Below are 15057 nucleotides of genomic sequence, written 5' to 3'. Positions count from 1 at the left end.
TAAACTAATTATAATGAACTTTTGTAACCAAAGGTTAAAAAAAAAAGGTATTATTGTGCATTAAACATTTTCATATAGATTCTTTCACGTTTTAGTAGGGCACTAGAAGATATTACCAATGTTCCCCAATATCCACTTTTCTTCTACTTCTGGATACAAGGAGGACTCTACTTCCCTACCCCTTGAAGTCAGTTGTAGCCGTAGAAGTAGTACTGACAATGAAATGTGGGGGGAGATGTGTGTCCCCAGCAGTGAATACTGGTGCCCAACTACCCAGCTCTTTCTTCTCTTTCTGTGCAAAGGTATGAAGGGACTACACGGAAAAGAGCTGCCATAAACCCAAGTTGGACATGTTCTTTGAGCAAGAAATAAATCCTGTGGTTTTAAGGTATTGAAATTTTGGTCTTTGTCCTTGCCACAGTGTAACCTAGCTCATGTGCTTCAGGAAACCTGTGGTCAATCTCTGTATGCAAAGTCTTCCTTCAAGACCACACGTATGTTCACTAACAATGAAAAACAGCTCATGATTGGCTTCGTCTTCTTAATTTAAAGCAGAACAATTCATTGATATGTGTTGAAAAGATTCAAATTATCAAATCGTAGTTTTCCTTTCTCTTTCCCTTTAGAAGCCTACTTCACAGAAATTCAAGGGCTCTGGAGCTACAGAATCAGTCTCCTTTGAGAAGGATTAAGTTCAGCTGTAAACAGAAATGAAAAATAATATTTCCTTAAACATGATAGAACTTTATTTTTATTTTAAATAAAAGAAGATGTGCTTGAAATCTATGGCTTGTATGGCAAATCCACAGTGGCTTCTGAAATCCAGGTTCTTATTTTTCTGTTCTACCTTCCTCAGATTTTATCTTCAAGGTCACCCCTTTAGTCTAAGACAGCTACTATAGTTCCAGCCATTGCACCAGCATCCAGACCTGAAGTAGGAGAAAGAGGAAAATGATAACGCAGTGTCCTATCCAGCTTTCTTTAAGCTGCCTTCCTGGTTCTCCCTAGAAATTCCCCCAACACTCCCTGTTACATCACATTGGCCAGAACTTGGTCACCAACCTGCAAATGTGGCTTGTAAATATAGTCTTTTAGCCAGAAGTAAGAGGGGTGTGAATGTTAGATGGCAACTACAATCGGGGCCACACTAATTGCCAAGGATTCTAGCCTATGTTGGCTATAATTTTCTATGTAAACATTCTTCTAACCCCTTAAGATCTAACTTCTATCCTTAGTCATTCTTCATATACATGTTAACATTACTCTCTTTAAGTTTTATACCTTTTTTCTTTTGTTGATAAATTCAATGATCTTTTTTTACTCCAAATTCTATTGGCATCTATTACAACTTGAAACTCTTCCACATTGAAATGATACTCCTCACTTCTTTTTCTCTTCCCTCTCAGATTGTGCCTTTCCTTCTGTTTTAATTTGCTGTCTCACATGGTGTCCACCACAACTCAATACTTGGTCTTTGGTGTAATTCTATGTATTATATACACAATTGAGTTTTTCATTATCACTGAAAAAGTAAGCCTATCTTTTATATTTGAAGATAAAACACGAATAGAAGATACTACTGCTGGGTATTTGGAGGAATCATTAAAATTAAGAATAAACCAATATAGAGTGACATCAGCATCATGGCAGAGTGAGCTTGCTGGGGACTCTCTCCCCTCCAACATACAACAAAAAGGAGCAACCATATTCCAAAAAAAAATCCTAATAGCACAGGAATCCTTGGAGAGTCACAGCAGCCAAACCATGGAGGGTGGAGAGGCTGGAACCCCCCTCAGAGGAGCTAGAATGGGGTAAGAGAGAACTTCACTCCCTCCCTTAAAGACTGGGATCGTTGCCATGGGAGGCTCCATAAGGGAAGGAGCGGTGGAGGGGTCGCGAATCTGCAGGATCACCCAGGACTCCCTCACACCCTTGCAGCCCAGATGGAAAACCTCTGACAGGCCAAAATCTTTCACGTGGGGTGACCTCATCAAGCCAAGATCCAAGGAGACCAGATAGCGAGAGCTGTTTAGGAAACCCGGGTCTGCGCACAAGAGGAAGTGCCCCAGCCAGTGCACACTGTGCCACACCATCTTGGCTAAAGGTGAGGGGCTAAGAATAAGCATCTCTCAACCCCCAACTAGTGACAACAGGCTGTACCTACAAGCGAATAATATCACTATGGGGGAAAACTGTTCTAGCATCAGACAGTTCATAGAAACTCGAGACCAGAGGGAAAACAAGCACCCAGAATTATGTCCTGAGGACTCAGAAATAAGTAAACTAAACGACAACAAATTCAGAGTAGCTATTATCAAAAAACTCAATGAGGTAAAGGAAAATATAGAGAAACAAGTCAATGACTTCTGGAGCTACTTCACAAAAGAGATTGAAATTATAAAGAATCAATCAGAAATAGTAGAGATGAAAAATACAATGGAAGAAATAAAACATAATATGGATTCCCTGAATGCCTGTGTGGATGCCATAGAGGAGCAAATCAGGATAATCGAAGATAGACAGGTTGAATGGCTCCAGAGAGAGGAAGAGAGAGAACTAAGAATAAAAAGAAATGAAGAAAATCTCTGGGAAATAGCTGACTCAATGAGGAAATGCAACATAAGAATTATAGGTAGCCCCAAGGGCGAAGAAAAGGAGAATGGAGCAAAAAGTGTGCTCAAAGAAATAATAGCAGAGGACTTCCCAAATCTAGGGATTGAGAGAGAAATGTGTGTGGAGGAAGCTTTCAGATCTCCTAGATTTGTCAATGTAAAAAGACCTACTGCAAGGCATATAGTAGCAAAACTGGCAAAAGTGAATGACAAAGAAAGAATACTCAGGGTAGCAAGGCAGAAGGAAATAACCTACAAAGGAACCCCTATCAGACTTTCAGCAGATTTCTCTGCAGAAATCTTACAAGCTAAGAGAGATTGAAATGACATATTCAAAACTTTAAAAGATAAAAATCTTCAGCCAAGAATACTCTATCTAGCAAAGATATCCTTCACATATGAAGGAGACATTAAATCTTTCCCAGACAAACAAAAGCTAAGGGACTTCATAGCCATGAGACCTCCTTACAAGAAATCCTCAAGAAGGCCCTCATACCTGAAAAAAGAAAGAAAGGGTTCACAAAACACAGAGTAAGGAGACTAATAGAATCAGAATAGGATAGCAAATATTCAACTATAGCATTAGGATAAAGGAAAGGGAAACACCAAAAAGAAGACACTCTAGTCACTTTAACCACAAACTCACAATACTAGTTGGAATAAGAGATGACAGTAATAACTTAGGAGGGGAGGAGGAAAGGGACTGAATCAGTTTAGGCTAAGGAAATAAGGGGCCACCAGAAAATGGACTATATTATGCATGATATTCTGAATACAAACTTCACGGTAGCCACTAAACTAAAAAACAAAACAGAGACACAAAAAATAAATCAGGAAAAAACTAAGAAACCCAGCTTAAGAAACTGCAGAAGTCAATGGGTAGGCCAAAACACACAGGACGAGAAACAAAGGAAATGCGGGAAAACCAGAAAATGAGTGACAGTGTGACAGCATTAAACCCTCATGCATCAATAATCACCCTCAATGTAAATGGATTGAACTCTCCAATAAAAAGAAACAGAGTGGCAAGATGGATTAAAGAACAAGATCCAACAATCTGTTGACTCCAGGAAACACACCTCAGCTCCAACGAAAACTATAGGCTTAGAGTGAAGGGGTGGAAGATGATAATCCAAGCTAATGGCAAACAAAATAAAGCAGGTGTGGCAATACTTGCATCAGACAAAGTAGATTTCAAGATAAGGCAGGTAAAGAGAGACATAGAGGGTCAGTATATAATGATCAAAGGGACACTTCATCAAGAAGAAATAATGCTTATAAATATCTATGAAGCCAACACAGGAGCACCAAAGTTCATAAAGAAACTATTAACAAACCTAAAAGAAGACATCAAAAATAACACAATACTAGTAGGGGACCTCAACACCCTACTCACATCATTGGACAGATCATCCAGACAGAAAATCAACAAGGAAACAGTGGAATTAAATGAAAAGCTAAAACAGTTGGACTTAATAGACGTATATAGAACACTCCATCCAAAAACAGCAGAATACACATTCTTCTCAAGTGCGCACGGAACATTCTCAAGAATAGCCCATATGTTGGGAAACAAGGCAAGCCTCTATAAATTTGAAAAAATTGAAATAATAACAAGCATCTTCTCTGATCATAATGCTATAAAGCTAGAAATTAATTACAAGAAAAAAACTGAGAAAGGGACAAAGATGTGGAGCCTAAACAATATGCTATTGAACAAGCAATGGATCATTGAGGAAACTAAAGAAGAAATCAAAAAATATCTGGAGACAAATGAAAATGATAATACGCCATACCAACCCATATGGGATACAGCAAAAGCTGTATTAAGAGGGAAATTCATCACAATACAGGCACACCTTAACAAACAATAAAAATCTCAAATAAGCAATCTCAAATTACACCTAACTGAATTAGAGAAAGAAGAACAAACAAAGCCCAAAGTCAGCAGGAGAGAAATAATAAAAATCAGAGTAGAAATAAATGCTATTGAAACAAAAAAGGCAGTAGAAAGGATCAATGAAACAAAGAACTTGTTCTTTGAGAAGATAAATAAAATTGACAAACCCCTAGCCAGACTTACAAAGAGAAAAAGAGAGAAAGCTCAAATAAAAAAGAATCAGAAATGAAAGAGCAGAAATAACAACAGACTCTGCAGAAATACAATGAATTATAAGAGAATACTACGAAAAACTGTATGCCAACAGAATGGATAACCTAGAGGAAATGGATAAATTCTTCAACTCTTACAATCTCCCAAAGCTAAGTCAAGAAGAAACAGACAATCTGAACAGACCAATCACAAGGAAGGAGATTGAAACAGCAATCGAAAGCATCCCAAAGAATAAAACCCCAGGACCACACGGCTTTCCTGGGGAATTTTACCAAACTTTCAAAGAGGATTTAACACCTGTACTTTTCAAGCTATTACAAAAAATTAGGGAGGATGGAACACTTCCCAACACATTCTATGAGGCCAACATCATGCTGATACCAAAGCCTGACAAGAACAGCATGGAAAAGGAGAACTACAGGCCAATATCGCTGATGAACATAGATGCAAAAATTCTCAACAAAATTTTGGCAACTCGAATTCAGCAATACATCAAAAGGATCATACATCATGATCAAGTTGGATTCATACCAGGGACACAGGGATCGTTCAACATCTGCAAATCAATCAATGTAATACACCACATCAACAAACTGAGAAATAAAATCCACATGATCATCTCAATAGATGCAGAGAAAGCATTTGACAAGATCCAACAGCCATTTATGATAAAAACTCGGAACAAAATGGGGATAGAAGGAAAGTACCTCAACATAATAAAGGCCATATATGACAAACCCACAGCCAACATCATACTCAATGGGCAAAAACTGAGCACCGTCCCCCTGAAAACAGGAACGAGACAAGGATGCCCTCTATCACCACTCTTATTCAACATAGTACTGGAGGTTTTGGCCAGAGCAATTAGGCAAGAGAAAGGAATAAAAGGAATCCAAATAGGGAGGGAAGAAGTGAAACTATCGCTGTTTGCAGATGACATGATCTTATATATAGGAAACCCCAAAGAATCCATTGGAAAACTTTTAGAAATAAACAACTACAGCAAAGTTGCAGGGTATAAAATCAACTTACATAAATCAGTAGCATTTCTATACTCTAATAATGAACTAACAGAAAAAGAACTCAAGAACAGAATACCATTCACGATTGCAACAAAAAGAATAAAATACCTCAGGGTGGATTTAACTAAGGAAGTGAAAGACCTATACAATGAAAACTACAAGGCTTTCCTGAAAGAAATGGATGATGACATAAAGAGATGGCAAGACATTCCATGTACATGGATTGGAAGAATAAACATAGTTAAAATGTCCATTCTACCTAAAGCAATCTACAGATTCAATGCTATCCCAATCACAATCCCAATGACATTCTTTACAGAATTAGAACAAAGAATCCTAAAATTCATATGGGGCAAGAAAAGACCCGAATTGCTAAAGCAATCCTGAGAAAAAAGAACAAAGCTGGAGGCATCACAATCCCTGACTTCAAAACAGACTACAAAGCCACAGTAATCAAAACAGCATGGTACTGGTACAAAAACAGATGCACAGATCAATGGAACAGAATTGAAAGCCCAGAAATAAAACCACACATCTATGGACAGCTTATCTTCAACAAATGAGCTGAGGGCCTACAATGGAGAAAAGAAAGTCTTTTCAACAAATGGTGCCGGGAAAACTGGAAAGCCATATTAAAAGAATGAAAATTGACCATCCTTTTTCACCATTCACAAAAATAAACTCAAAATTGATCAAAGACCTCAAGGTAAGAGCTGAAACCATAAGGCTTCTAGAAGAAAATGTAGGCAGTACACTCTGACATCAGTATTAAAAGGATCTTTTTGGACACCATGTCTTCTCAGACAAGGGAAACAGTAGAAAAAATAAACAAATGGGACCTCATCAGATTAAAGAGCTTCTTCAAGACAAGGGAAAACAGGATTGAAACAATAAAACAACCTACTAATTTGGAAAAAATATTTGCAAGTCATATATCTGACAAAGGGTTAATCTCCATAATACATAAAGAACTCACACAACTCAACAACAAAAAATCAAACAACCTGATCAAAAAATGGGCAGGAGACATGAACAGACATTTTTCCAAAGAAGATATATGGCTGGCCAATAGGCACATGAAAAGATGCTCATCATCACTCATCATCAGGGAAATGCAAATCAAAATGACTCCACTCATATGAGGAATTGAAACATGTAGACAAAGAGAACAGATTAGTGGCTACCAGGGGAAAGGAGGGTGGGTTTGGACACAAAGGGTAAAGGGGTGCACCTACAACACAACGGACAAACAATAATGTACAACTGAAATTTCACAAGATTGTAAACTATCATAAACTTAATAAAAATTAACTTAAAAAACCAAAAAAGAATAAACCAATATAAAATATCAGAACATAATTCTGTTTGTTGTGTTAATAGCATATAACAAATAGAAAATGACAGAGCACCTAGCGTTTAAGTATATGTTGATTGGACTTAACTTACATTCTTTCATGCAAGGAGATTACAATTTATGATAAGAATAGGGTTTAGTTGGAAATTTGCCACAAAGGCAGATATTAAGTAATATTAGTTTAATTCCTGTGCAAGGAAAGTCCCAGAAGGTCATGAACAATTTAATTTGAGTTATATTATTTATTATTTGCTTTTTTAAAAAGCAGGTACAGTCATTTCATATTTTAAGGCAAAGTTTATATGAATTCCTTTCATAGCAATACAATCATATTCATATATTCACATTCCTTTGACATTCCTGAAATGAGGGTGTCTAGGTGGATAAAGCTGGTATTGACAGGTCTTCTACACGAAGTTGAGCCTTGGAGGTTATGGCCAGGATTCCCTGAGTAGGCACCCCAGCAGGTGACCCCGTGCTGACTCTCAAGTTTAGCAGGGACTTCAGATTCACCACATTACCCAGATTGACCAGATTTACCTTTGACAGTGGATCAAATTAGGATAGGAATGTAGACAAGACTCTTCCTGGAACAATATTTTTCCTGTCTGCCACTTGTCAGCACAGCCTCGGGTGGGTGCCTCTTCTGTCTGCTCCCATAGCACCTCATTTTTCTCTTTATCAGGAGATTTATAACATTTTAATTATTAGTTTATTCACATGTCCCCTAATCTATGTATGGACCGTTCATTGATCTTTGTATTCTGGACTATTTGGAAACTCCAAAAGGTATATTATGCTTGGAAATCTCAAATGCTACATTTTATAAACTACATGCTCTTTGAATAAGGAAATAAAAAATTAATATGAGCCTTTATGTTGCAAATTTATTCTGATTTTTCCTTCTAACCACTTGTGCTATTTGTACACATACCAATCTGGATTTACAAATACCTCAACTGAGTTCTTACATTGACTCATTTATTGTGTAGCAGATGTTTATTGATGCCTACTTTGTGCAGAGCATAGTGCTGGATACTGGAGACACAAAAGCAAATGAGATGGGGCACAGTGCACAGCAAACAAGCCCTCAATGACCTGAACACACATTAACATAGTTAATTTTACAAGTGGTGATTCTACAGTGCATTAATTTTAAAGCATTTTTTAAAAATTTGCATCAGAGGTAATCATGAAATGTGTAAATAATCTCCACTAATGCCTTAATAAGTGCTTTTCTAAAATCACTCTCTGTGCCTTGAATCGTGTGTGCAAATATCAGTAGTTCAGGTAACCTTCATTTACTTCTAATGGAAGAATACAGATACTGTTTCTTCAGCTATGTGGTGAAATATGTGATTCAAATATGCTTTATTTGGATGGCTCTAATTCACATCGGCCCTGAAAGGAAAGTTAAGAATTTACCTTAAGAAGCACAAAGTTGGATTAAAAATTCGGTACGTCTGGCTTTAAAGCTCATGCTCCTAACAATTACTTCACAAAAGTGGAACCCTAACGGCAGAGAACAACAAGGTGAGAGCTACTGACTAGGAGCCAAAAACCTAACAGAAAAAAGAACAGGAATGCAGGTAGCACCTGACTCCTTTCTCATGTCACTGCCTGTCAACAGCAGACTCCACCAGGAGGCAGCTTGCCATCACCCCGACTGTTCCTTAAGAGCCAACTTCACCGTCTTCTCCTCTCCCAGAAGAGAGGAGGGCAGGAAACTTATCTCCATGTCCCCCAGTTTTCACCTAAATAATTCTGCCAGGGTGAGGCTCCTGCGACTGGCCTATCCTCACTAAGGATTTCCCACCATGTCAAATGGCTCTGCTTTGTCAAAAGACCTACTCTGGAACCGGAAATCTGCAACCTGAAAATTCCTGACTGGGTTAAAATATTCTACCAAATGTACTCCAATTAAAATTTAGAACTATTGAATAATCTAGAAATAACCATTTTGGCACTTCATTAATTTTCTGTTTTGTTGGAAAATATTCTCAAGTCATAAAATTGTGAGAGATTTCATTAAATATCTCCACATTAGAAATTGATTTAATGGCTGCAAATGAAAAGATTTAGGCAAAAACATTACCATCTTTAAGAAGTTTAGGCTTAATAACAATATCCCACATTTGTAGGGTTTTTCAATGTTTGCTGATGTGCCCTGTCTAGTGCATACTCTAAATAATGTGTTACTACTCTGACAAGTTTTACACAATGGAGAATTTTTTAAAAGAATACAGTTGTGCATTCAGTATGCAAAATTAAATGTCTTCTCTTCTGTTATAACTTTTTCATATGGCAAATTAAGCAAATAAAAGTGAACAATTTGTAATTGACGCCATAGAATACACTGTATTTTGATTGACAGATTAATAATTTTTTTTCTCTCAGCAATCTGAGTCTCCACGCCCGCTTGAATTCCAGCTTTGGATGTTTTCTTAATTCATCGTCTAGTCACTGATTCCACTGGAGAGTGTCATAGGGATTTACTGTATTTAAATAAATCCATGAATGACTTAGAAAAAATTAATAATTTTCCTTTTATATAACACTCCAGCAAGAGACGGACCACAGAATGGAGGCAAAGCCTGTGATGTTTCCGACCAAACTTCTGAAAGATAACAAAACAGCAAAACTTCTGAAAGATAGTAAGTTATAAAATATAAAACAAAGAAGAGCTAGAGTGAATTTCGAGGCACAAAAATACATGATTTAAAGGCGGTGTCATGCACCAAATCATGGAACAGAAAGAACGGAAATGTTTTGTGTGGGGTTCAGAGCAGCCCGTTTACGACAGGAGGACATGTAAACACATAAATCTGTTCATGTGACTGAGATGCTCATTTTGTCTTGAAAGCAAATCATAACGTTGATTATGAGAAATTTATTTCTTCCTTCCCTTGATCTGTGATTTCCATACTTTTTATAATAAAAATATCTTTAAGAACCAGAAAAAAATACTTGTAAAAAATGTGAAGTATGATTGACTGAGTCACAAAGTTAAAAAGAGAAAAGACTCATGGAATATTAATTTATTCATATTTGGGGAAATTCTTTCATATATTAGTTCATATGAACTATGCAAATATCAGCATTTGTATAGTATTTGAATGAGAAGCAAAGAAATGCAACTTGAAAATATTGAACATTAGCACCAGTGAGATTCAAAGGATTATTCTTGATCTCATGTAACAAATACTCTGTTCTAATGTGCTACTTAGAATTTGAAATGTCTCAAAGTTATCATTGTAAAAATCAGTTACTATTATATTTTTCTGTAGATACAGAAAGTAAACAAAGATAAAGCTAAAATTGCGATGCTCATTTTTTATTTATCTTTCCTAGTCTGCTGATTTATTCTGTTCTTACTTTAAGTTCCAAGAAGAATTTTGAAAACTACTAAAGAAATATAATCAAATAAAATAATCTGTAGTCTTGCCACAAAGAATACAGCACACGAGAGGAGCTGCGTGCAGTTCACTGTCATCTACAAGAGTAAAGCAAATGCAGATTTTTCTAACTTTTCTAAAATAAATGTTTATTTACACTAAAAACAAAATGTCGAATGTTCCTGATAAACGTGGACAAAAGATAGAGATCATTCACATATATACTAGTACGCCTAAGAGGAGTGAAAAGGAAAGAAACAATATAGTTCTGCCCCTAAATATTCTGAATTGTTAATTTTATAATTGAATGGCTGTGTTGAAAATGGTCATGGACATTTTGACTCTAGGAACACATTTGGCTTTTCTCTTCAAGCATTTCTTTCAATGAGTATCTTTGAACCTCTTTTAAAATGAAATTTGTATTTTAAAATCAGCAGTTCACAGTATTATTTAATACAATTATTTTTGCCCTCAAAGTATTATTAAGCCATCACAATATTTCCTGTTATTCATTCAGAGTAATTTGAAGTTTTTTTCACTGGAAAGACTGCGCTAACTGGAGCTCTTTCAGTTTCAAATTGTGTTCACGTTAGATGTTAAAGTACAGGAAAAAAACATGGTTTGGGTAAACTTAAGATAACATGATTGTGTGGAATCCCAAATAGTTCTCTCTTTTAATTTCCAAATGAAAAATAAATTCATCCTCTCAGATTATTGCATTATAATTGTAAGTCTAAGAGGAAATTATTGATGCTTTTCTTTTTTTCCATGAATTTTAGAAGAACTATTTTCACGTATGATATTACATAAAATTGCAACGTTTAGAAACATGGAAATATTTTTGCTGGCTATGAGCACCAACGTCAAAGGTACAGAAAATATTAGAGAAGCTCTATAGGATGGTGTTTAAAAGCTCGAGTTTTGGAGCCTAGAAAGCCAAAACAGCCGCTCCGCGCTGCAGGCTCGGGAACTACGTACATAGACTTTGATCTGCGTTTATTTATTTACTCCATCTGTAAAATAACGACTACCCCCAAGAATTTTGGTGAAAGTTAATGGAGATAAAATATGTGAAAACTAAAATGTCTGGCACAAAGCAGCTGCTCAAGAAATATTAGCCATCTTTATACTTATTATAATTATTATTATTATTATATTTATTAGTTATCAAGTATAGTTACCAGTGAACTTGATTAATGAAATGCTAATGTCTGTCCTTTAATACACTCAATTAGAATAATGATGTATTACTTTAAATTTGCCTTAATACTGCAAAATTAAAGTTTGAGGTTATCTGCTATGTTTTAAAATTTATTAAACCACTCATACATATGGTTTGTCAAAGTGTGAAAAAAAATTCTTATCTAGTAATATTAATCTTGTTAGATCCTTACTTCCCTGAAAACAATTACATTCAGAAAAACATTATAAAACATTAAGGCTTACCCTAACATCTTAGAGAAATAAAGAAAGTAAATACAGCTGACCTTCAATTTTAAAGACTCTGAATTTCAGGTTGACTGTTTTCACTGCTTCACTCATTTTGGCTGGTCTGCCCCCAATTTTTAGAGCAGCCTGGTTAATTATTACAGTACCTTCTGTTAACAAAATAGATTCGAAAAGCCAAAAGGCAGCTCCTGTTACTTAAAAAGGAAGCCATGGCTGGGATAAAAAGTTTCCACGACATTGTACTGTGTGTGTAAAACTTCTTATCTTTGTCCTGTTAAATTACTTCTTTGTTAAGGAAAGTCACATTTCAGCTCTTCTGCCAGCTGGCATCCTTTTTTATATACTACTCTTTTAACATCATCATTTTAGAGCTATGGTGTAAAGACTTTAACTTTTAATATTATGTTTCCTTTTCAACAGCAATACTGATAGCCATGTCATAAAACCTTACTTTAGAAGTACTTAATAAACCACAATCACAGCACTCTCCTTGTTGTTGAACACCAAAACCTCACTCTGAGCGTATTTGCTAAGGTCTCTAAAAGAGGAAGTACATATATTCTCAGATTGGTCACATAAACTATTGTTTTAAACCAAATTTCATATTTCTTTAAATTCGATGAGTGTTTACCTTAGCACTGCTTAGATTTTGGAAATGACAGTTTTTAAAGACACTTCTCAAACCATATTCCTAACTTGCTAAAGTGTGTTTGTGAATTTGTTCTTCAGAACCAAAAGAGTTTGTGTACACCCACACACACACACACAAACAGAAATTAATTGTTTTGCCAAGTAGTAATACTTTGGGGTCGTTTCTAACACTGACTTACAAATAACTCCACTCAAAATACTTAGGAAATAATTAAGAAATTAAGGGCCTCTACTACTGACGGATCAGTCAGTTACTAAGTAGAGCAGCAGCCTGAATATACGAATCCACATTTCAAGAAATGAATCCATGCCTCTTTTGCCCCAGTCCTTGGGGAAGGAGAACTCCTCAGAAAGACAGCCTCCTGTAAAGGACTGCCAAATTCCTTCAAACCTCATACGTGTGTGGAGGGAAAAGTGATATTGGGAAAAGTAAACAGTTAAATGGCAGAACATAAAGTTCAAATGAAAGCCACAATCCTCTTTCTTCTTTCTCAAGGAGCCAAGAGGAGAGGCTGATGTTCTCCTCGTTTCTTACTGCCACTTCCAGACCATTACATCTGACTCCAAAATTCTCTCGCTCTTGAAGTCCACACCATCTTCTTTCTATCGCCCTTCCTGTAACCTCACTATTACCTTCTACTGACCTAAGTGTCAGAGGTCAGAGGGCTTTAGAATTTGGTTTATGTAAGTCTTCTTTTCCTCCCATTCCTGTCAGAACTCCCGGGAATTCAAAACGAGGCCCTCCAGCCTCACAGTTCCCAGTTTGAACAACTTTCCTGTACGTCCTGGTTTATCCCCTCGCAGGACTGCATGCCTGGACTGCCATTCCTCCAATGAGCTCCGCTGGAAAACCTTCTAATTCCCAAGCCTGGTGTTCTGAAACCATCTGGCCTTTCTTCCTTTCGATGCTTCATTCATGCGTGACCAAATATGAACGTCTCTGGTCTTTCAGTTCATCGGAATGCCCCTGGGTTCACTTACTTTAGAGTTGATTTTAGACCTCAGGGTGTCAGTTTTGCTCTCACAAGCCCCCGGACTATCTCAGATCCCCCCACGGTGGTCAGCCTCCAGAACCCGGGAACCGTACTGCCGAGTGCAAGACTATAGGCTTTCACATACCATTTCATCAAAGATGTCTGGCATAGTGTCTGGACCATCATATTATTTACAGTAACAATAACAATAATAATATATTAAAGTTCACTATGTGCTAAGTACTCTACAGTTTAGATATATTTTGGTTAATCCTCTCAACAACCCCAGGAAGCAGATACTATTACTATCCTCATGGTAAAAATTATAAAGGAGGCACAAAGAAGTCGACACTATTTAATAAATATTTGCTAAAGAAAGTAATTCATGTGTATTGGTACATTACCCCAGACCTTTTTTCTTCAGTAGACTTATTTATTAGAGCAGTTTTAGGTCCATACAAAATTGAGTTGAAGGTACAAAGATTTCCCTTATTCCCCTCTTGCCCATGCACATATCCCCCTCCATTATCAACATTCCTCACCACGGTGGTTCATTTCTTATAATTGATCAACCTATATCGACAAATCATCATATCCCAGAGTCCACAGTTTACATTACAATCCACTCTTCCTGTTGTACATTCTCTGGGTTTGGACAAATTTACAGTGACACATATCTACCATTATACTATTGCATAGAATAGTGCCATTGCCCTAAAAATTCTCTATGCTCCACCTGTTCATCCCTCCCTTCCCCTTCAACTCTGGCAACCATTGATCTTTTTACTTTTTACTGTCTCCATAGTTTTACCTTTTCCAGAATGTCATGCAGTTGGAATGATACAGTATGTAGCCTTTCCAGATTGGCTTCTTCCACTTAGTAATATGCATTTAAGATTCCTCCATATCTTTCATGGCTTGATAGCTCATTTCCTTTTCATACTGAATAATATTCCATTGTCTGGATGGACCACAGTTTATTTATCCATTCATCTACTGGAGTGATGTCATCAAGATGGTGACATAGGTCATTCCAACGTTGCTCCATTCACCTGCTAAAGAACATGTTGGTTCAGAATTTTTTTCAAAGTAGGATTAAATCATATCCTTTCAAGTCAGGTCCCAATATCAGTTCTTTATTTATAGGAGACAAGGTCACATTCTAAACTGACTCAGATGAGATTTGAATAAGACGTGGTTTATATTTTACTAAGATGTAACATCAAAATTTTATTACTTTATTTCATTTTTTAAAAAGCAATAATATACCTTTAGTATTTATCAGTTTTTATACCTGGTTTTTTAGTTTTTAAAGTATTTGAATCCACCCCAAAAGGACAACCCAAGGCTACCAGCATTTCAGAATCCACTAATTCAGTGGAGATATTGATATGGAAACAGGCAGACTTTGTGAAACCACTCAAAGCTTAAGTTTTCTCATCTGTAAACTTGGGATTAAAAATAGTATCTTCCTGGGCCAGCCCCCA

General features: G+C 36.5%; 1 protein-coding gene and 1 long non-coding RNA gene across 2 annotated transcripts in view; one reads left to right on the top strand and one right to left on the bottom strand.

The window, feature by feature from the left end:
* HTR1F (5-hydroxytryptamine receptor 1F) overlaps positions 1 to 15057 on the top strand; it is a 150363-nt gene that overhangs the window by 102217 nt on the left and 33089 nt on the right. The window lies entirely within an intron of this gene.
* Positions 724 to 12107, bottom strand: LOC138920875 (uncharacterized). Its single transcript, XR_011432823.1, has 3 exons — positions 11984 to 12107; positions 7642 to 7777; positions 724 to 929 (listed from the first exon to the last, which is right to left on the bottom strand). It is a non-coding gene; the product is annotated as an uncharacterized lncRNA (long non-coding RNA).

Source organism: Equus caballus, chromosome 26, assembly GCF_041296265.1.
Source record: "Equus caballus isolate H_3958 breed thoroughbred chromosome 26, TB-T2T, whole genome shotgun sequence".
NCBI classification, from domain to species: Eukaryota; Metazoa; Chordata; class Mammalia; order Perissodactyla; family Equidae; genus Equus; species Equus caballus.
Note: the sequence above shows the minus strand (reverse complement) of the source record. Positions and strands in the feature narration are given on the sequence as shown.